Source organism: Polypterus senegalus, chromosome 4 (genome assembly GCF_016835505.1).
Source record: "Polypterus senegalus isolate Bchr_013 chromosome 4, ASM1683550v1, whole genome shotgun sequence".
NCBI classification, from domain to species: Eukaryota; Metazoa; Chordata; class Cladistia; order Polypteriformes; family Polypteridae; genus Polypterus; species Polypterus senegalus.
This window is the reverse complement of record NC_053157.1, coordinates 56,005,079-56,028,260: the sequence shown is the minus strand read 5'-3', so window position 1 is coordinate 56,028,260 and position 23,182 is coordinate 56,005,079. Positions and strand designations below refer to the sequence as shown.

Here is a 23,182-nt window from a genome sequence, read left to right as displayed (position 1 = left end):
TGGATACAAAGCATGGATCCACCACCACAAGCCAGAAAGCAAACAAAAAAGCCTTGAATTAACACTAGAATTACCAAAGCGGTGGATGGGGGGGATGAGATACCAGGCTGCTTGCTGCTTATCGACACATTTACAGGACAAAAGACACTGACGGAGAGGTGAGAATGGATTTAAGGTGGGCCGGATTTATGAGCTTTCTCGTAGGCTCTGGCAATTCTAGTGTTAAAGAATCCCACATTTCCTGTCTTGCAAAAATGTATAACACAACCAATAGCAGGAAAAAAACTGGGTTAATGCAGTTCTAAGGAAATCATTGAGCCTGATGCTGCAAGATTATGTTAAGAATGTTTGAACAGTAAACAATGTTCATTATTATAAGATGTTGCATGACAACATGCAGCCAGGAATCAGCAAGAAAGATCTAAGTTTTCTACTGGAAGGTGTAATGTTGCTGTAACAATGTCTGTCCACACTTATGGAATTCCAAACGGTAGAAATGCTTTAAAAACTGAAGTTAGCAGTTTTACAAAAATCGATACAAGATTCTCACATCTCTTTTTTATAATGCTATGTCAGTTCTTTCAAAAACACTTTATGGGATTGTTGACATACCTGACCATGAAATGAAAGAAGTGGTCCCTGCTTGGCTCATCATATAGATGAAATCCTTTGGAAACCTGTCCAGCACTGAACAAGGTTTGTTAAGTCTTAGAACTACTCTGTTCTTTTTCTGTATTGATTTTTATAGATACTGATTGACTATGACTATTGAAATGGGTTACATTGTGGTTCCCTAAATCTTTCATGTATTTTGTGGCTTGTATCTCACTATACAGTTCCATGCAAATGTCTGGCCAAATTATGTATTTTTTTGACATTTAAATAAAAAATTGCAAATACAACTTTGACAGCAAACAAACAAAAACAATGGATTTTTTATAAAAAAATGTTAATGTACAGTTATGACTTATTTGATGAACCGAAATAAATGTAAAAAATGAAAAGAGTAAATATGGCATTTGCAAATGTTTATGCACCCTACTATGTCAGTACTTAGTAACAATCCTTTTGGCAAAAATCACAGCTTGCAACATTTTTGTAGCCAGCTATGAGTTTTTCAATTCTAGTTTTGGAATTTTCCTTTCAGATCGATTCCAGTTGTGAGATATTCTTATATCCTTTCTACCCCAATAAATATAACATTGGCAATAATATGAAATCTAGGTCAAAGCTGGTATATGTAAAAATGTACTAACTTAAGACTACAAAATGTCAACAAAAGTTCAGAAGCAATGTCTCTATGACCAAACAATGAACTTTGTAAGCTGGAATGTCAATGGTCTCAATCATGAATTAAAGAGAAAGTATTCTTTAACTTAACAGGTCTAAATGCCAAGATAGTACAGTATATTTACAGGAGACTAACTTAATAAGTAAGCACCAGTTTTAAATGCAAAGAGAGTGGATTGGCCTAATTTTTAACTCCAGCTATACAAAGAAAACTAGGGGTCTGGGAATCTTACTACACAGAGCTATTCCATTTGCAGTGTCAAGACATAATATCTGATCCTGAAGGGTGATATGTTATGGTGATGGGCAATCTATTTAATACTAAAGTGATTCTGCTAAATACCTATGTACCTAACATGAATGACAGTAATTTCATCCAAAACGTATTTGCATGCATTCCTAATGTGTACACTCATAAAATTATAATGACAGGAGACTTTGTGTTTAAAATAGGTCTTCAGCTACAGTGGTGATAACATCTAATGCTGCAAAAATAATTAAACAGTCTGTAATGTATCCACACCCATGGAGGTTTTTAAATCCTAACCTAAGAGCATATTCCTTCTTATCACCAGTACATCACTGTTACTCAAGAATTGATCATTTCTTCACAGACAATAATGTCTTGCACATTATCAAATCTTGTATGTATGATGCTATTGCTATCTCTGATGACACCCCTCTGTGCAAGGGGCTTAAATCACTATGCCCTACACACTCATCTCGTAGCTGGCGTCTTAAACCACAGTCATTAGCTGATGGGACCTGTACAGAAATTATAATTGAATTGAAAAGAATTGATAATTTTCTTGAGACAACTGCATACTCAGAGGTCTTTACAGGAATACTCAGGGAAACTCTGAAGGCATTCTTAAGAGGTTGGATTATTTCATATCTTTCTCACAAAAATAAATTGGAAACCAAGAAAGCGTCTGAGTTATTCAGCGAAATTATCAGAATAGATCTAGAATATGCCAGGTCTCCAAATGAAGCAACTTATAGGAAAAGACAAGTTTTGTAATTGAAATTTTAACACTAGAATCCCTGAAACCTGCAAAAATATTCATAATGCTGGGCCACCTTAATTTTATTGTGTTAATTAAGCACCGAAAGTATCTTTGTTTTGCAAATGTGTCAACCGGCTGCAGGCAAGAAGCCTGCTATCCCCACCCCCCACCGAGGCAGCTGAAATCACACAAAATCCTCACAACTTAAGTCTGTTTATCTGGGAGTGAAGTGTCTGGAATTGTATTGGAAAATAATATATTGTAATTTTAAATACATACATTTCATGTGTGTTCTGTGTCTACAACGATCTGTGTAAATGTTGTGAGGCAAGAAATGTTGAACATATAACTAAAACAGAAAAGTTTTTCATATGTTACAGTAATAACAACAAAATGTTGATGTGAAGTGTATAATGTCTGAAGTCCAAATATCAAGATAGATAGATAGATAGATATAGTGTCACAAACGTGTGAATAGGAGGCAGCTGAAGGGTTTGGAGATGAATGGTAATACATCTGCCCAGGGGGTGGCGTGGTGCACAAACGCTCTTTCTAAGTTCCCTAAAGACCTTTCCCGGGAAATCCCACCAAGAGCCACCGCCTTGACTCGGGACACTCCACTTCCGGCCCCGGCCCCGAGGACGACATCACTTCCGGCCCCGGCCCCGAGAACGACATCACTTTCCCCAGACTTCCTATAAAGCCTCACTCCTTTTCCCTGGAATTCAGTTCTGTTTTGGACTCTGTCTTGTAAACTTAACTCAATCTTAAACCATTTACTTTTTGCAGCCAGGATACAGAATTATACGGGTGGCTGCCCCAAACCTTGCCATGTCTCTTGTCTCTTCTTATTACAATAGATAGATAGATAGATACTTTATTAATCCCAAGGGGAAATTCACATACTCCAGCAGCAGCATACTGATAAAAAAACAGCAATATTAAAGAGTGATAAAAATGCAGGTAAAACAGACAATAACTTTGTATAATGTTAATGTTTACCCCCCCGGGTGGAATTGAAGAGTTGCATAGTCTGGGGGGGAGGAACAATCTCCTCTGTCTGTCAGTGGAACAGGGCAGTGACAGCAGTCTGTCGCTGAAGCTGCTTCTCTGTCTGGAGATGATACGGTTTAGTGGATGCAGTGGATTCTCCATGACTGACAGGAGCCTGCTCAGCGCCCGTCCCTCCGGCACGGAAAAAATAAACACTTTTGCAAAAGGTATAACAAAACAAGTGTGCTTTAACTCAAGAGTAAAATCAAAGAAAAAGAAATTGTTCAATTTACATGTTGCTGTCAATGTGTGAAAACCGAAACCCAAATATCAATCAATACAAAGTTAAGATGCTTGCATGCAAGTGTGTGTTTGCATCATTCACAGTGGAAATTTGGCACTCTCAAAGATATTTGCTTCGCTGGTGCAGGTTTAAGAACTGCTGCTTCATAGTCAAGATGTTGCTGGTTTGATCCTGGGTCCTCCCTGCATTTAGAGCTTTGAGTGGTGGAATGCTATTATTATTACCATTATATAATAAAAACATACATTTTATTTGAATCTCTTAACAAACCAACAAAACAAGTGTGCTTTTATTCAAGGATAAAACTGAATAAAAACCAAATAAAAAAAAACACACATAAAAGCACACTTGTTTCTGGAGGAGCGTGAACGTGACTGAGGGAATAAAACTGAAAAAAAAAAAAAAAACACAAACTTTTACAAGTACCATAACTTTACACAGGCTGTTAAGACTAATTTAGGTGTGATTTTTTTCATTTGGTTTTTATTCAGTTTTACTCAAAAATGTGAGAATGTAGTAAAAGGGCTTATGTAATATATTAGAATAGTACGTTAGTGAATGTAATGATGTCTCTCAGTTTTGATTAATTAACTATAGGTAACTTTTGTCATTCTGAATTTGCATACAGACTAAGCAGTAAGTAAGTCTGATCACTGATGTGAGATGTTTGGAAACACAGCACAGCAAAGGCTCTTTTACAAGAGCTCTGGATTATTGGATTCATGTAAAAAATGTGACTCATTAATTAATGGTTACTCTTTGAGTTTTTTAACAAGTTAATGATGTAAATAGAAATCTTACAATAGCAAATGTTGAGTCCAGATTGTGAAAGTATTTTGTTACAGAAACAGCTTTTATGGGTGTGTTTAAATTTATATATTCTAAATTATTTTGGAATTCACTAATTCAGCAGCACAGATATGATAATGGTTGATTTTTTTATTTTTAGTATTATTTTAAGTAGTACGTTTTGATGGCTAAAGAAAAAAAATCATAGAATAAATATAAAATGTGCACATGGTCAGATAAATCTGATAGTACATTATGATCTCATTCTTTATAAACCCCATGCTTGAATGAAATGTGTGCTGCTTGGTCCAGCCTTTTTTTGGTAAATTCTTATAGCAGCATAACCAAAGCATGCTGAAGACCAGGGGCCTCATGTATAAGCGGTGCGTACGCACAGAAATGTTGCGTAAGAACTTTTCCACGCTCAAATCGCGATGTGTAAAACCTACACTTGGCGTAAAGCCACGACTTTTCCACGGTACCTCATGCCTTGTCGACGCAAATTCTCCGCTCGGTTTTGCAAACTGGCGGCACCCAGCGCCAAAGCAATGGTACTGTTCTTGTGTGATTACTCATTATTTTCATGACGCGGCTTTATAAATACACAGAAACTAACCGCATATTGTTTATTAGTGTAATGCATCTGATTGTAATTAACTCGTAACAATATAATGGTCCAGGGAACAGCCATAGTATTCCAAATACCATAACTGCTTTAGCGTTGTTACTCTCACTTCTATTTCTTCTTCTTCTTTCAGCTCCTCCCGTTAGGAGTTGCCACAGCGGATCATCTTTTCCATATTTCTCTCACTGCACGACTCAGAGTATTTATATCACTGTATCTGAGTGTGAATCACAGCAGCAGCTGATCGGAAAGAGAATTATCGGTATATGGCATTAAGCACACGCTGTCTCTGCCACTGCAAAATGTTTTAAAGCCTTTCCTGTACAGACCTCGCGGTTCAGAAACAGTTTAATCCCAAGAACTTTAAATGCACTCAATCAATTGCTCCTTGTAGAACGGTTTGTACTTATAAGTACAATCACCCCACTGTAAACTTGCACTACAGTTATAATATCTCACAACCTGGGCCACTTTATAAAGCACGATTTACATATGATGACGATATCATTTTAAGGTGAAATGAAGCAAAATATGTTTGTTAAATTATACACATAAAACTTTAACTTCATTTAAATAATCTATATTCTTCACTGGGAGTGTCGTGAAGGATAGAATAATTAAACATGTACTACAAAGATATTTCAATGTTCTTTAAACGTTTTGAAGAATCGGCGCTAAGCTTACAGATGGCTTAACGTCTATTACAGAGCTGATTGTATGGCGATCGGTTACTTGGGGAAAGAAAAGCAAGGACTCTTGGGCGGCACCAATATATATATTGAATATAAAACAGAAAGAAAATAACACAGCTAAAAACGCATGCGACAAATTTCGACAAAAGATAAATGCTTGTCATGAGCACGAGGCTCATGAAACACATGTTTAATAATGTGCTTTAGCTCCTATCATCATGAAAATGACATCACGTATACATCTCAGTATTTTAGTTATTCAGAGAGCTGTAATATCACAAATGTAATGGACTCTGTGTCCAGTTGGAGGAAGAGAGCCAGTTTAAGAAGCAAGTAGTGATTCACACACATAGATCACATACGAGTAAAAGATCAAATACAAAACAAAGCATTTAACGTGCTACTTTAATTACGATGTAATTTTGAGAAACTGGTTAATTAAACGATTTTAAGATGAAGTTTATAATGTTCTACTAAATGACAAAATAAACTACGTGATTAAAGTGGAAAATTCGAGATTAAAGTTGACATTTCGTGCTTTTTCCCCACCGTGTGCCTTTTTCTCTGTACCCTAATAAACTTTCATATGACACTCAGACAGTGAGCTTACAACTCTCCTTTTCACAGAAACTTTGATATGTGACTTCTTTTTTATTTCCGGCACTGTGCGATTTTGTGAATGTGAGCTTTCAAGTTTCTCCAACACGCTATGTCACTCGATCAACTTCATTTTGTTGATTATACCACGGTTTATTTGAACAAAAGTATGTTTTTCCTTTGCCTCCACTTGGTATTTGCTGAAATTCTTATATTTTCCCCGTGCTTTTCCCATTGTCTTTTCACAGAAGGCTGCGCTTAAGGGCGATTTATATTGATTTGCATATTCAAATAGGCGTAATTCTGGGAGGATTTGGGGCGTTACATAATGCGCGTGCACGGCGTTAGTTTTCACGCTGGTCGGGATTTATGTAGCGGAAGAACGTGAAAGTTGAGTACGCACAGATTCCTGCATCTGGATTTTTCTGTGCGTAAGCACATTTCAGCTTTTGTGCTTACACCATGTTATAGTGCGAGTTCTACGCACGGCGTTATACATGAGGCCCCAGAAAACTGTGATGACTGACAAGAGGTACCATTATCTGACCAATATCTTTTGGAGTAAATCCTCTGAACACCTACACTTCATTTTATGTTCAATAATCATACATGTGGTTTGGCTCATTACTGTACATGTCACTATAATAGTTTAGAGGTACTGCATAATCATTGCATATTCATATGTTAAACAAGATATGTATCTGATTTTGACTGTTTGACTAATTTACTTTCTTTTAGTCGACTAAAATTGATTTACTTTTTCAACTAAAATGTATTTATTTTTTGTCAACTAAAGCTGGACTAAAACTAAAAAACTAAGACTAAAACTATATCATAATATATTGTCAAAATTAACACTGATTCACCCATTAACACTAACACCCCAGAGATTCTATTATCTTTGGATGCAGAAAAAGCATTTGATATGGTTAAATGGGACTAACTGTTCACCACGTTGCACAAATTTGGCTTTGGCGAAACATATGTGCATGGATCAAATTACTTTATACTAGTCCAGAAGCCTCAGTTGGTATTAACAACATTATTTCAGACTACTTCACACTAGAACATGGTACTCAACAAAGATGCCTCATAGGACCATTGCCTGTTTACTTTCAGAGATAAAGGGGATTTTCAGAGAAGTACTTGAACAGAAAATATCACTGTATGTAGATGATATGGTACTGTATATATCTTACCCACAAACTTTTGTGCCAGCAGTCCTAAAAGCACTAGATGATTTTCAAAAATAAATCAATTTGAATACAAGTGTGCTTTTTCCTGTGAACTGTCTAGCACACATTAGACTGAACACCTTCCCATTTATCTTAACAGATCAGTTTAAATATCTAGGGGTAAACATCACAAGTAAACAAAGCTCTCTTTCAACAAAATTTTGTTGTCTGCATGGCAAAAATTAAAAAAGATGTGAATAGATGATCTAGTCTTCATCTCACATTAACAGGGAGAATCAACACTGTCAGGATTAACATCCTTCCCAAGCTCTCATGTTCTATTTCAAAACATTGCCATATACATTAACAATATTTTTCAAGAAATTATATTCAATCATAACCTCATTTATTTGGAATTTGAAACATCCATGCATCCAAAGGATGACTCTTCAATGACTTAAAGCAGAAGGGGGCATGGCACTACTTAACTTTCTGTTTAATTACTGGGCCTCATGTATAAATGGTGCATATGCACAAAAATGTTACACACTCCCGTTTCCATTGTCAAATCGCGATGTATAAAATCTAAACTTGGTGTAAAGCCACGCATATTTTCACGCTAGCTCAAACCCTGCCGTACACAAGTTCTCCACTCGGTTTTGCAAACAGGTGGCAACCAGTGTCAAATCTTAGCTTAACATCTATTACAGAGCTGATTGTGTGGCGATTGGTTACTTGGAGAAAGAAAAGGAAGGACAAGAATTGGGGTTAGTACAGGTTAATTACAATCAGATGCCTTAAACTAATAAACAACATGTGGTTAATTTCAGTGTACTGTATTTGATTAAGAAAGTGAAAACACACTTGAACAAAAGCCCTGCTTTGACGCTGGGTGCCATCAGTTTGCAAAACCGAGCGGAGAACTTGTGTACGCCAAGCATTTAGCTGCCGTGAAAATGTGTGTGGCTTTACACCAAGTTCAGGTTTTACATGTGAGCATGGAAACGGGCTGACGCAACATTTTATACATGAGGCCCCTGGACATCGACACAAACAATATACACAAGCCTAGTCTACAATTGAACAACAATTAAACTACAATTATAATCTTGAAATACTTGCAATACTTCTTTATATTCCCCGAAACTATTTAAGGTATTTTATATAGATGCTAATCGAGTGGAAAAATAGAAATATATAGGAAGAATGGTAAAATAGTGAAAGAGCTACAAAAGAGAGAATTACTAACCTGTAAGTAACTTTCTTTCAATGGTGATAACCACACATTTGCCTTACCTCTCTCACACCCCACTCACAATGTTCAAAAATCTGTAGCTTTAAACACCATTGCCTAACACTGCATATTATTTTAACGGGTAAGAACACTCTCCTTCTTCTTAAGATAGTCCTATGGGCATTTCACATTCATAGGCCTCTCTCATTCATGTTTGCTCTTTATTTCTTATATTATCAGTAGTAAAGGGTCAATGACACCAATGCAGCACTGCACTGGACGTGTCAGGGGAAACGTTCTGCATGCATGTATGTCTCTTGGTCATGTAATCAACTGACCACAAGTTACAAGCAACAACACTAGGACATCTGAGCAGCTAACATAATTTGTTCACATGAAATTCATGATCTATCATTTAAGATTCACAGAGAAATCTCTGCTTTCCCTTTCACAGGCTTCAAATTTGGTTTGAAGCCACTGTGTTTTTTTAATATGCAGCTATGCATATTACTTTAAGGGAGAGATTGTAAGTTTCTTAAATTTATATTAAACAAGGATGTCTTTTGTCCATACCTGTTTAACTGGGGGCACTAGGCACAGCTCTAGCAGAAGCATAGAACGTCAAGATGCCTACATTTTTAAACTTGTCAGCTCCCATCTGCAGACCATACAGGAGACACAACAGTCACATGGGAGTGAGTTTTTCAATTGAAGAGCCACCAAAAACTCAGCTCCACGTGGCACCTCCTTTTCATGATGTGCATTGACTTTTCCAGAAGCCTTTATTTAACATTTTAGCAGGAAATGCATGTGTTTTGCATGTTGTGAACAAATGACTGGACAGCTGACATGTGGATTATGTGACACACGGAATGTAAATTTTGTTTTTTCCTTTGGCATTGGTTACCTTTGCATTACATCATAAACTTCTTTTATCTTTGTATTATACGAAAATGTGAGATTAAAATTTTTTTCTTGGTCATAAAAAAACAAACTCCCAAAACATGGGTTAAACAACATACAATTAAAATAAGATTATTTGGTGTAATATTTCTTTTACCCTATAATCCATTCATTAATCCAAACACTGATCTCGGGGCCTCTTAGATGGATGGGTGGCTAGAAACTTAAATAATGCTGAAGGACACTGCAAAAGGTACTGCAACAATCATACAGCACAGAACACTGCTGAATCAAAATTCAACTCCTACCATCAAATGAACACTATGCATAATTAAATGGTTTGCTTCTTTTTTAGCACAGTATATATCAGAAGTAGAAAATTATTTGATGTGAATGACAGGGAAAGCTCCTGTAGTATTCTTGTGCCCAGAATGATGTCAATGAAAATGAAAGAATGAGCAAGGAAAAGAAACAAAATTCTACTTGCCCCAGTACAGAACTTGCACCCTACAGAGCTTAAATATTGTACTCACTTCGTATATAACCATCCTTTCTTTACCAACAAAACCAACACAAGCCACTCTTCCTTCAATCAGTTCAGTACTTCCTCTCTCCAAACACCCAGCCTCAGACTAAGCTAACGAGTGAGAGGTACAGCAGCTCTAAACCCATTCTGTGGTCTCTTTTGGCCACACTCAGAATTACCTTTGGGATCAGAGGTGAGTCCTCAGCTCCCTCCAGTAGTCACTGAAACATACAAACCTTTGTGTTTTGTGTAGGCTTTAAAGGATCAGGTCACTTAAGCAACCTGCCAACTTGTAAAAGAAGCCAATTACTATGAATGCAGATTTTTTTTGAATGAAATATTTACTGAGAAGATGCTGACATGGCGGTCGTTCCCATATTTATACTGCATGTAATGTGTTGTACTGACAGATGATGAACATGATAATGGCACCTAAAATTAAGTCTTGTAAACCCAAAACATAAGGCATGAAAATAAATGCAAATTCCCTGAAACATGATGAACATGTAAACTAACGAATCGAGCTGCTTCAGCATGTCAGCATTTGCAAAAAAGGCATTCACCAAAAATAATACCATAAAACTATGTCGGTCACAGCGCCATGTATTATCTTTTAATTAACTTTCTGATTTATTTTAATTAATTATATAAGATTACATTTTATTAATTATTTGGGGGCTGCATGGTAGAACACTGCCCTCTCACAGCTCCAAGAGACTCTGATAACTGTTTATGTGGGTTTTAGTCCCACATCTCAAAGGCCCTGAAACAGAGCAAGACTGAAATTTTTAATTTGACATGGTGTGTGCAAGTATGGCTTGGATTAGAGCAGAACCCTGTCCAGAGATGGTGGATGGCTTGTACCTGATGGTGCAGAGATATACCTTGGCTCCATGTGATTACAAAAATTGGTTTAAGGATGGCCTGTGAAGGACTGATAATTGTGTGAGAAATGCACAATTTATAATAACTATAAAATCTCTAGCGTGATTCTTTCTTTATTGCTCCCTCCATGGATAGTGGACCCAGGCCAGCAATTTAATTTCGCTTTGCTCTGCAAAAAAAAATCATGAAACTAGGCTTTTAAGCGTCCAATTAAATCCACACCATTGATCCAGGTAGAACACTGTTTAATATATATAAACGTTTTCTTTCCTTATAATTTTGTCTAATATGCAGCCTTGTAGCTGTGCCAATGAGATGGTTACATTTCCCATCAGGCAGCAGGGGGTTTAAGCTACACTCTGAAGATACACTCTGTATTCAGCATATTATGTGAAAAGCTTGAATTGGAGGGTTTTTTCTCAGCTACTTTGTACAACAATTTCAGTGCCATGGATTACAGCTTTTATCTTACAGTATGCCTTTTTTGTCTTATTGTGGGCTGTCTTAGCCGTTTATTGTCATCTGCAACATTTTCTGGGTAATTGACAGATCTGAAAGGATGGAGGCATTGCTAAACCCTTAGGAGTAATGTTAATTTTTTTTTCCACTTGTGATGGACAGCCAGGAAGAATTCTTAAGGAAGGAGCAGGGGAAGGAACTTTCACAGGACAATACATCCCCCAGGAAGACAGAGGGCAGTCCCCCTGGCTTACTACAGTGCCACAGCGTTGGAGCATGGAATCTCAGCACTGCCAGGGCACATGGCCACCACCATGGGGAGCAAGGAGAACAGCTCAGCCTTCCTCAGCAGGACTGCCACCACACCCAGAAGTACACCTGGAAGGAGATCACAGGACACCTGGGGCACTTCTGGGCGCTCTATAAAAGGAGCCACCTGACTCCATTCAGGGAGCCAGAGTCAGGTGGAAGCAGATGAAGCTTGCCAGAAGGAGTGCAAGCAGAAGGAGAGTGAGAGAAATAGATAAGTACTGTGTGTTTTTTATTGTGCTTGGTGCTTTGTGCTGCTGTGGGGAGTGAGGGAAAAGCGCTTCCCCACTGAAATAAAAGTGTGCTGTGTTGAACTTGGGCTCTCCGTCTGTTGTGTCCAGAGTTCGGGGAGTTGTATGCTCCTTGGTGTCGACACACTCAAAAAAATGAGTGTTTTATGATTGTAAAATTACATATAAATGCAATTCAGCTTCAGTTGTACAAAACTATATACAAGGGGAAATATTTCTCTTTTGCTCATCACTTACTATTATAATTTTGTGATGTTATACTTTGCAAACACTGCTAGATTCACCAGGGAAAGCAGTTTTAGAAAATAAGATATTTTACCAAGGGTGGCACGGTGGTGCAGTGGAGTGGTAGCGCTGCTGCCTCGCAGTTAGGAGACCTGGGTTCACTTCCCGGGTCCTCCCTGCGTGGAGTTTGCATGTTCTTCCCGTGTCTGTGTGGGTTTCCTCCCACAGTCCAAAGACATGCTGGTTAGGTAGATTGGTGATTCTAAATTGGCCCTAGTGTGTGCTTGGTGCATGGGTGTGTTTGTATGTGTCCTGCGGTGGGTTGGCACCCTGCCCAGGATTGGTTCTTGCCCTGGGATTGGCTCCAGCGGATCCAGCAGTTCACAGTGTTCAGATTCAGTGGGTTGGAAAATGGATGGATGGATATTTTACCGAACCAAGTGAGATTCAGCAATCCTACAAGGACAGTGGTGGCATGGTAGCTGTTGGTCTTGGCAAACAGGAATGTCATTGTACCATATACACAAGATAATAAATTTGAAATAAACTGATTTTTTATCAAAGCGATGTCTTAAATTTTTAATAAGCCAGGGGAATTACACACCTGCATTGCGAGTCACCATATCAAACACCATTCAGAGCTGCACACCTTTTTGTGTCATTGTTTGCATGCATTATACAAAAATCACCAAAGAAATGGGGGAAAAAATGCAAATATGCAATATAGCCAAGCCATGAAGAAAAAGAATGAAGTACAATTTGTTATATAATTCATGCTCTGTCACTTTTGGTCAGAAAGTGGTAGAAGGAGAACAAATGAGGATGCTGTGTTGAAGTAAGTAAAGGCAATTTTTCTGTTCCTTGTTGGTAGACATTTATTTAAATTCATTTTATGGTAACGCAGATCTAATTTAACTCTTTCAGGGCGGATGTCGGCTTTTGTCAGCAGGGAGGGTTTGAGAGCAGTAAGCAACTGCAAATGGTGACAATACCCACCATTATGTTTTAGTTTGGTGACTCTCTTTGCCAGAAGGAACGTTAGCTTTGTTGGTCTGACCGAGATTCCCCTGTGCTTGCGGGAGCAGTGAAGAGCAAACAATGAGAAAAATGGCATCGACATCTGGTGAGAGATCGAAGCGAACTACTCCCAAGGATGATGTTTTGTATATCATCACTGAATTAGACTCTGACCTGTCGCAAGTGATCTGGAGATCGAGATCAAAAACAAAAAGTGAGGTACCGGCATCCACTGATCAATCTCCAGCTAGTCGTGGTGCCGAACACGTTTGTGTAAATAATGACATGAGGTACAAACCAGATTGTGTTGCGCTGTGACCATGACTGCTGCTGCTGTCCCCACCCCCATCATGCAAAGACAGACTAGCAGCCATCCTGCCACGCGTTCCTGCCAGCCGTCATGCTGCCCGTGAGCGTCCCCAGCAACTGATATTTTAGGTTGATTTATGTGTAAGTAAAAACTGTGTTTTTAGAAAAAAATATTCAGCCCTCAAAGAGTTAAGAATCTGATGCCAGTATTGCATCTTGATTTGTAGCAACTTTGAAAGACATTTGAATCATCTTTACATTTCTAAATACTCAGGTGTTCCAATCACTTCCTTGGTCACAGGTGTATAAAAAAAGCACCTAGGCATGCAGACTGCTTCAATAAATATTTGTGAAAGAATTGGTTGCTCTCAGGAGCTCAGTGAATTCAAGCATGGTACCTTGATAGGATGCCACTTTCGCAATAAGTCCAATCGTGAAATTTCCTTGCTACTAAATATTCCACTGTCAACTGTTAGTGGATTTATAACAAGGTAAAAGCAATTGGGAACAACAGAAACTCAGCCACGAAGTGGTAGGCCACGTAAAACCACAGAGTGGGGACAGCACTGAGGCATACAGCGTACAGAAGTCGCCAACTTTCTGCAGAGTCAATGGCTACAGACCCCCAAAAGCTCAAGAACAATGCATGGAGAGCTTCATGGAAAGGGTTTCCGTGGCCGAGCAGCTGCATCCAAGCCTTACATCACCGAGTGTAACACAAAGTCAGATGCTGGGTGTAAAGCACACCGCCACTGGACTCTACAGCAGTGGAGATGTGTCCTCTGGCATGACAAATCACTCTTCTCTGTCTGGCAATGATTTGGCGGTTGCCAGGAGAACGGTACTTGCCTGACTGCATTGTGCCAAGTGTCAGGTTTGGTGGAAGGGGGATTATGGTGAGGGGTTGTTTTTCAGGGGTTGGGATTGGCCACTTAGTTCCAGTAAAAGGAACTCTTAATGCTTCAGCAAAAGATGCCATTTTGGACAATTTCATGCTCCCAACTTTGTAGGAAGTTTGGGGATGGCCCCTTACTGTTCCAACATTACTGCGCACTAGAGTACAAAGCAAAGGATATAAAAAAATGGATCAGCAAGTTTGGTGCGGAGGAACTTGACTGGCTTGAACAGAGCCCAGACCTCAAATCGACAAAACACCTTTGGGATGAATTAGAGCGGAGACTGTGAGCCAGGCCTTCTTGTCCAACATCAGTGCCTGACCTCAAAAATGCTCTCCTGGAAGAATGGACACAAACTCCCGTAAACACACACCTAAACCTTCTGGAAAGCCTTTGCAGAAAAGTTGAAGCTGTTATAGCTGCATTGGTGGGCCAACTCCATATCAAAGCCTTTGTATTAAGAATGGGATGTCATTAAATTTCATGTGTGTGTAAAGGCGGTGGTCCCAATACTTTTGGTAATATAGTGTATTTGTATCTGTTGAAAAATTTCAAGAGACGCTATTCCATGTGAATATTCATCATACATCTACTCACACATTTAACCAGTATTTGGTTTTATGGAGCTGAAGCTTCATTTTAGAAGATAACTACAGTATGTCAACAAGAGAACTAGTGCACTGCTGCATTGCTCTTGTGAATTTAACTACATCTAGAAGAGTGAAAATGAAGAAAGAAGAAATATCTTTCAGAATATGGAAGGCATGAAAGTAAATTTCAGATATACACAAAATTTAAGGACACTAGAAAAACATGCTGATCGAATTAATGATACTGAGCCACAAAACCTGAAACTAGTAAAAGCACAAAACCAAGCAGAAGCTTGAAAACATAGAAATGTAATACAGTTTCTCTGTTTTATGAAGAAAATATCCTTCCACAGTAAATTACCCCTATACAGACCATACATCATAAATCTAATCACATAGTTAATATTTCAAATGTACTAAAGTATACTAGGAAGTGGACAGCATGGTAAATACACACCAACTTTCTTTTCCCCTACCATTCAATAAAGGGAAGAAATTGCATACTCAATATAGTTGATTGTACTCCCCCCACACACATTTGCTTAAATTTATAATTGCTTTTGCTTAAACATTTTTACTACTTCTGTATTATCAAGCTTGTTGCATAGGGCACATGCATTCTTCACTATTGGTACCAGAAAGCACCAGAACTGAACCTTCTTAACATGTGTGGCATGAAAGCAGCCATCATTTAGACTATCTGAATTAGTGCTGTACTGAAAAAGTGTCAGAGAAGTATTTTCTCTCATTTTAAAGTTAGCTCTTTTACTAAGCTTCATACAGTTTGTGTCATGGCAGTTCAAATGTAGTCCTGCAGACCTGGAATTTTCAACAGAAGAACTTAGCAGTGAAGAACTATGGTTGACAATGGATTTCTCGGCTGTAATGTTAGCCTAAACTGATGATTTCCAAATCATTTTGAACAACAACTAAACAATCAAAAGGCTGTTGAATACTACCACACTATGGCTGCTGGTCTGCTTTCTAACCACCCTAGTTAAAGACACATCACTGCTTATAAATGACAGTCTTGGATTAAACAGGCAGCTTACTCTGCTCTTTACAGGATATGTACAGTTTACATTTGTATAAAAATTAACAGATTCCCTAAAATATTTGTCTGCCTCAGTCATAAAAAAACACCCGCATTACTGTTATACATTAATATTTCACACACTTCATTTTGTTATATTTTCTTCTTAAATAGCCAATAACAATACACACTGGACAATATACTTCAAGTAATAACATCATCGATGGAGGAATTCAAAATTTGACATTACTGTTATGTGGACACTGTAGATAACATTGGGGATATTCTGACCACTTGTTCTAAAAGCAATCAAGTTCTTGTCAACTCCTTTCAACCTTGCCCCAAGTTGATTTAAGGCTTGGCTGACACCCTCTGGTATCAAAGGTGCCCTCCATTTGCTCCATGGATAGTATACTAGAGATCCCTCTTAGTAGCCCCTATACCCCAGGCCACCAGCAAGTCTCAGTTTGCCTTTTCATTATTGGGTCAAACAATCCTACCCAGCTCTACACTCTCTATTTTCTAGGACCCTGGGGCAAGATAACATGTTTTCACCTATGGTCGCATTTCCTGTCTGTCCTTAACAGTGTCTCTAGGTGGAAACATGTTAGGTTCTCCCAGAGGCCTAGAGGGCATCTCACATTGGTACTGTTAACATCTCATAGTATTTATAAAGATGCCTGCAAGTCTTCCGATGCAATGCATTTATCTTAAGTGCTTACTGGTAACATTGAAAGATTTAGACAACAATCATGTAAATGTTTATTTTACAATTCTCATAAATATTAAACATACACATTTTTATAATGAAAGAATGTAGTGTGCTGAGCCACTCAATTAGACAAACATTATTTCCTGAAATAAAAAGCAACAGCGTCAGAGTAGTCTCAGGACTAACTTTTGTCTTAAGCCATAGACAACTGACAGGAGAAACGGTGGTACGTAATACGAATTTGAGGGAAATAAAAGTAAAAGCATTAAGTGTATTGAACACATATATAAAAGATAATAATTACAAAAGGAAACAAGAGGGCAAAAAAACAAGAATAGTCAGAAAAAAGGCCCCACACTTATTAACACAAATTTAGTAGATTTAGTTTACATTTAACAACAATATTCAAATATTTCCAGTAGAGCTTTTAATTTGAAATCATACGGTGTATTAAGTAATGTAGGCTGCAGCTGCACTTCAGTAATGTTATGAGCGAGCATAAACATGAACATGCAAATTCTAGCTAGGCATTTAAATGCTGAGCTTCATATGCTGGGCAAATAAAGTCAGCATTCCTTGTTTACATGTTTACTGTATAATTAAAACCAGGAATAAAGTAAGTAGTTTTAAATGGAGGAGGAGATTCCAAGGTCAAATGTGAAATATTTCATCTGGACTGCTTGCTGATTGTATTGCAAAGGAAAGAATAATAATAATGCTGCTCAATTAGCCTCCTTTAAATCAAACAAGAAACCACTAAAGCACAGTCAGACATTCACAGATTCATTCACATTTAGGCTTAAAAACATTTTTCTTGCTCATATTTTATTTCAGTACAAAAACAAGTTTTTTTCCTCAAAATGCAGTGACAGTTTAAAAGCTTGAGGAAATGAAGGTGCTGTTTTAAGCCTACAATTAATAACAGTAATTTTATAACTTTATTGATCAATTGCTATATCACAATTCACATGGAAAGTTGTCTGATCTATTAGGAATAAAAGAACTGATGATGAAAAAATCAGACTGCAACTGAATCCTGAGAAGACATTAACTGTTTTACCTTTTATTTCAATAAGGACCTAAATGTAAGCACTGTCAGAATAGATGCAAAGCTTTTACAAGATAACTTACCAAACTGTGGGATTAAAGGAGTTTCTGAGGTCTTTTCTTTCCTCGTGTCTGTGATGCTTTAGTGCAGCATCCCCCCAATGCAGCAGCTTAACAAAAACACATCTCTTCCACCATTTTGCAGTCACATGACTCCTGCATCATCTAAATAAAGATGATCACCTGCTTCCAGATGGCCTTTGTGCTACACTCTTCTGACAATAAAGCACATGAATGGCTAGCAGCACAGTGCCCTTGGGAATCTTGGCTTTTGTGCGAATCATAAACAGTCACTTGGTGGTGATGTAGACAGATTATGCAGACTGTCTTTGTTTAACTAGCTGACGCTGAAAGGGTGCAGAAAACTGAATTCAACAGCCCTGAAAAAATGGGCTTGGGGTGGGGGGTGGGATCAGGAATGCAAACACAACATGCAAAGCAGCCAGGCACCAAATATTACAGGAAAAGTAAAAGAACAAAGAATAATTCATACAAGCTTTTTAAGTGTTCTAAGAAAGTTCAAACCAACACACTCAAGAGGTCTTATGAGTAAATTGCACACACAGACATGAACTAATTAATTCAGATTTTTCAAACATGTTCAAATTATAATAGATATAATAAAACATATTTCCTATAACTATTCTAGGAACTTCCCAAAAATTCAAGTAAGAAAAAAATGATAGTTGGCAAAAATATAGGCATAGGGAGAAAGAAAGTATCGCTGACTATTTATCCATTCATCCATCCATCTTCCTAGCCCACTTATCTATTGTAGGGTCACATGGCAGCTGCAGCCAATCCCAGCAATCACAGGGTTCAAGGCAGAAACAATCCTTGGACAATGCGCCTGCCCATCACAAAGACATCACTGACTAAAACAACAATATTTAAAAAAAAAAAGTGAAAGAAAAATGGTAGTTCATTAGGGTTTTCAGTTTCTACTATAACTACTAGTCATAAAATATTGCTGTACTTAAATCTATATATATATATATAAAAGTCAATGTGTGAATGTTTGTTCCAGCATCACCTCCAAACGGCTGGAGCGATTTTCATGAAACTTGGTACACATGTTCCTCATTGGTCGACTAAAAATACTGTAGGGTGCAATCAGCTGTAACCCACCCCCTTCTGGGTAGGGTGGGGTGGATCTTGCAGTTTTGTATGCATTCTTTACGTTTGAGCGCAACCGCACCCCTGTTGCTTTTGAAATTAAATAGAGTTCTACGCGTGGAAGTGTGTGTGTCTGTCCGTCCCAGAAGTAAGACGTTGAGTCGGGGTGAGGGCTCCAGCTCCAAGGATACGCAAGTGAGGCTAGTACACCAAAAGGAGACCTCCTAAGAAAGACAGTCGCTTAGCTGCTAATGCACAAACGATGCGAGCACTTCAGCAACATGAATCCTTCTAGCAGAGAGATGCCCAGAGTAGTTCTGACAATTTAAATACTTTCTAAGATCTGCTTATACAGCTATTATATACCAGGTGACTGCCAGCATTCTTTATTTTTGAGCAGCACCGTGCTCCTGTTGCTTTTCAAATTAAATAGAGTTGGCCGGTTCCGAGCGTCAACTAGATGATAACATACATACAGGACCGCAAGACAAGGACTTTAGTGAATCTTTGTTTCTAAATTTATTTTTATTTTTAACATTGTGTTTTTTAAATTGTTTTTCTCAAACAATTAAAAAAAACACAAGGTCAAACTGGAGGTGACTGCCAGCATTCTTTATGTTTGAACACTATTGTGCCCCTGTTGCTTTTCAAATTAAATACAGTTGGCCAGTTCCGAGTATCAGCTGGATGATAACATACATACAACACCGCAAGAGAAGCACATTAGTGAGTCTTTATCCATCCATCCATTATCCAACTCCCTATATCCTAACTACAGTGTCAAGGGGGTCTGCTGGAGCCAATCCCAGCCAACACAGGGTGCAAGGCAGGAAACAAACTCTGGGCTCCACAGAAAACCCACGCAGACACGGGGAGAACATGCAAACTCCACGCAGGGAGGACCCGGGAAGCAAACCCAGGTTTATTGTTTGTTAATTTCTTTTTATTTTTAAAATTGTGTTTTTTTAATTATGTTTTTCTCAAACAACTAAAAATAAACTATTCTCCTCCCGGGCAATACTGGGTATTTCAGCTAGTTTTACACAATGCTTCAATATGCTAGCCAATTCAACGAAGAAACAATTGGCACACAGAAAAAAATCCTTCCATTGTTCCATCATTTCTGTAGGGAACTACTCTTTATCCCAACAGCACTGGAAATAAGGCAGGAACCTGTCTTGTATAAGGTGGGCACCCGTCGCACATACATGCACATACCAAAGCTCACACAATCTAAAGAAATCAACAAGCACGCTAAAAAATGGCCTGGAATCTATTCAAGATTTGCACTAGTGGGCCTCAGATAAGATATGACACCTCCATCACTAACAGAAGTGTTCAATGAGGTAGAATGTAGGGCAACTGTAATCCTTAAAGACCCTACTGCTGAACAAGACAATGGACAGGAATTACCCCCATATTTCACCTAAAAAGACCCACGAAATATGCGCAGGGACATGGCAAACCAGAGCCTGTCAAAGACTATTTATGAACGAGCAGCCAGTCCATTACAAGGTGCGCTCATATGAACACCGTTAATCACTGACATGGGGACAATTCAGAGTTACCAATTATTCCATCAAGTTCATCTTTGGGGTGTTTTACAAGGAAAAACAGTTTACCCTGAGAAAACTCATACAGAATGTGCAAACCCTGCCACAGACAGGTCCAGTTTGTTAAACAACAAAAAACACCAAGTTAAATGGATTGTATATAACCATTTTATGCAGAGACTTTACGTTTCAAAAGGTTTTTCTTTAAATTAGCACAAGGGGAGCTTTGTGGAGTGCTCAAAGCTTTTCAGCTATATTGAAGAGAAACACAAAAGTTTAAATTTTCAAGTAGCTCAAGTGTATTTACCACTTTGAAAACAGAAAGCAAACACAATATAACAACTTGTAACTGCTTCTTTTATTAGAAAAGATGTATTACAAGTTTTGCCTTCCTTACAGATTTCACATTTACAGTCGCACACAGTGCTGATGATTACAAATACGGTATTTATGTGCCAGTCTATGCTTACAGAAAGAAATTAAGACACGCTTACTTGCCTCTGAGTGAGACGTGCATACAACTTTTAAACAGCTTTAATTGAAATTCACAATAAAATACACAGTTCACAACAACAGTCCCTTCTATAATTATGTCATGGTAAGATACTTTAAAGTTTTGGGGTTAACTAAACACACCATACATAGTTATATTTTAAGTAACACATAACAAGTGTGGTTTAATCTTGAACAAAATAGTGCACACACTGTACACCAATTATAATATTTTTTGTAATGAATGTTAAGCTCACTACTAATGTGCTGTTCATGTAACATCTCAAATTGTTTGATGATGTTCACTTTTCTGCTATAAAGGTTATTGGCCGATTGAAACAGAATATTATGAACATACAGAGTAGTCATGTTTACATGAACATTGGTGTTAAAGCAACTTTTTCATTTATGTAAATACATAAAAATATTGTGGAATTTCCTAAAAGAGGAGTTCTTTAGTGGACAGGGTGCTTTGAGAGCCAAGGGGTACCCAAAATATAATGACAAAGAGCACATCCTGTATTTAAATGACAGTGCTATGCTAGTATCACATGAAGTTTCTACTGGAGTCAGGATTGAGATTAAAGTATTTAAAGAGTACTGATTCCTCAGAAGTCATGGACTACAAAGGTGTCTCTCTCTCTCTCTCTCTCTCTCTCTGTCTCCTTAAAGCTCTTCCATCAAATTGTCTGTTACAATATCTGGGAGCTCAAGATATCTGAAATACATTTTAAAGGGCCCTTATAAAGGCATCAAGTTACAAGTTCTGAAATATAACTAAAGAAATTTCAAAAGTGTTTCCAAATAATTCAAAATAGCTTTGTATCTGTTAGCAGATATCATAAAATGGATAGGTCCATTATCAGATACATAACTTCCCATGTATTTCTAGACATCTCAAATGCATTTCAAGATATCTTAAAATAGACAGGAAGTTCCACTGAAAGAACAGGATGTTTTATAGAAATTGATTTTGACATCTCTCAAAATTAACTTCAGATACCTAAAAATAAGTCACACATAAGTTAACCAAGTTATTTGTTCAGTTCTACAGCTGAGGGTGGGACAGATTAGTGGACTGACCACCTTAAGGAGACTAAGTCCTCCCTCGTAGTCCCTGTCAGACTGTTGTAAGAAGCATAAACACATTGCACAGAACAAAGGCTAGACAAGAAATGGTGCAGCCCACTTTATTATACAGAGATAAAAACATGTCACCCTGTGGCTACGTTTTGCACATTGACTCTCCAATACTATTCATGAGGTGATTTGCCTTTATGAGTAAAGAACAGAATACAAAAACAGAAAAGGTCTACTGTTTCTCTCCTCCAAAACAATAAAACTTCTATTATAAAAAAAAAATAATGGGAGAGAAAGACGGGAGATGAGATGTGATCTTCACATTGAGATCACGGAAGACACTTAAAAGACCCGCGAGACGAAAGAGATTGGCCACGGAATGTCTCGCAGGGACCTTAAACATGAGACTTTGTGCCAAGAGATTAACCCAGGATCATCTCGCGATGACGTAGAACATGAGATTCTTGCAAGACACCCCCTAGTTACAACCAGTATCAACAGGGCCGTTTGAAGGAATTTGGGGGCCCCAAGCAAAATGGACATGGAGGCCCCCCGCACACACGCACGCACGCACGCAAAGGAACCACAGCATAGCCATAAAGTTTAAATTCACTCACACTTTATATAAATAAAAAAGGTTTACAGTGCAAATACTGCTGTTGCATATACTGTGCATAAATAAAAAAATGTTTAGAGTGCAAATATTGCTGTTGCATATAAAGTGCATAAAATTTGAACATTTTCAACAATTGAACATTTGCAAAAAACACCACTGTACAAATAAACAATCATTAATAGAAGGTAAATTGACAGTTAATTAATCTTTAGTCTTTAGCTATGCATTTACTGAATGAGCACTGTGCAGCTGTTCGTCCGACTGTACTGTATTTTATTTTTCTAAACTGTTTTAATTATTCTTATTTCTTTTTATTATTTTAATTTCTTCTATGTAAAGCACTTTGAATTGCCATTGTGTATGAAATGTGCTATATAAATAAACTTTTTACTGTTAA

General features: G+C 37.9%; 1 protein-coding gene across 17 annotated transcripts in view; it reads right to left on the bottom strand.

Annotated features, from left to right (window-relative positions):
• LOC120527354 (protein prune homolog 2-like) overlaps positions 1 to 23,182 on the bottom strand; it is a 156,283-nt gene that overhangs the window by 74,844 nt on the left and 58,257 nt on the right. Inside the window, exon 1 of one of the 17 annotated variants that reach the window (XM_039750679.1) lies at positions 17,953 to 18,076. The exons of the other annotated variants lie outside the window; for them this stretch is intronic. The gene's annotated coding sequence lies outside the window, so the exon portion shown is untranslated. Of the gene's footprint in view, positions 1 to 17,952; positions 18,077 to 23,182 lie in introns of those variants that run through there. 17 annotated transcript variants of the gene reach the window in all.